At 36.4% G+C, this 1177-nt stretch overlaps 1 long non-coding RNA gene across 1 annotated transcript; it reads left to right on the forward strand.

Moving 5' to 3' along the window:
• Positions 1–23: 23 nt before the first annotated feature.
• On the forward strand, positions 24–1176 carry LOC113327621. The gene is made up of 3 exons (XR_003349070.1): positions 24–319; positions 398–495; positions 1118–1176. It is a non-coding gene; the product is annotated as an uncharacterized LOC113327621 (long non-coding RNA).
• The last annotated feature ends 1 nt before the right edge of the window (position 1177 follows it).

The raw sequence follows: 1177 nt of genomic DNA on the forward strand, positions 1-1177 counted from the left end.
ATGGACTCCTTTATATCTTGTCTGAATTTTAATTTGAGTTATGTGCCGCTTGATCAAACAAATTTCGTTTGTAACATCCATTCAGTTTATTAAACTTACATTTTTTCAGGAAGTTGTTAATGTGAGTAAGTAATACTTAACAGGGTTCAAGGAGGGGCTGTTGTTGTGTCACTTTCTTTATCGAGGAGAATTTAAGGACATCACCGCCTCAAACATGGGGGGATGCAGGATTGTTCTGTGTAGAGCTGGTGTTGACTGATGCTCTCACGAGGGAGCACACAACTTAACAGGGAGATGAGCGGAACAAAAAGAAAGCAAGGTAGTTTATGTTTTGCTCAAACTTAGTAATGTAAATGCTAAAATGGATGGAAAGGTTTTCTTATGTTTTTGGTTGTAGTGGTGTCTCGAACATTGATGGTGGATGCTATGCAAAGTGCATTGATCTCTCTAGAGCTAAATAACTAGAGATTTGGAATGCCATCAAGTTTGGAACTGGTAACTTTGTTTACCTTCTTCTGTCATTCTGGTAGCCATGTTCTGAATGAGTTCTGCTTACATTAAGTTGTCCTTGGCAGTGTTGGAAAATGTGGTTTTCGATGAGCATAGTCATCAAGTAGATTGCAAGCAACTTAGAATCAGATTTCCATTGTAATATCTGTAGTATCAATGATAATAGCTTGTTTACATATTCTTAGATGCTGAAAGGAACTCTTAGTGTTCAATCATACACATGCCTTGGGCACTAGTCTCTCTAAACTCTGATTTAGGCTTCTATGTGAATTCACATCTCAGAAAGTCGTTGCTCTATCTTAATCATCTTATTACTTGCTACGAAGGCTGCATCTTCATAAGGTTATTATGTTAATTACTTATTTTCTTAAGTTCTCAAATATTATTCAGCAAGGACACATTCGCTAACTAGAATTTAGAAGCCTCCAGTCACAAAAGCAACCAATCATTACGTATTCTTCGGTTTGTGCATGTCAACTAGTGGATTTTTATCAACTACTAGAAATTAGCTGCTGTTTTATGGAAGTTCGTGCTATTGTTTTTGTTAAAATTTTTGACATTATATAAATAAAGAAATGCTGATACACTGTTAATTCCTTGGTTGCAGAATCTGTGTTCCTGCATACCGTCCTATAACAGAGATTCTGGAAAAGGAGGAGGTTAGGTT

This window comes from Papaver somniferum, unplaced genomic scaffold (genome assembly GCF_003573695.1).
Source record: "Papaver somniferum cultivar HN1 unplaced genomic scaffold, ASM357369v1 unplaced-scaffold_10577, whole genome shotgun sequence".
Classification (NCBI taxonomy): Eukaryota; Viridiplantae; Streptophyta; class Magnoliopsida; order Ranunculales; family Papaveraceae; genus Papaver; species Papaver somniferum.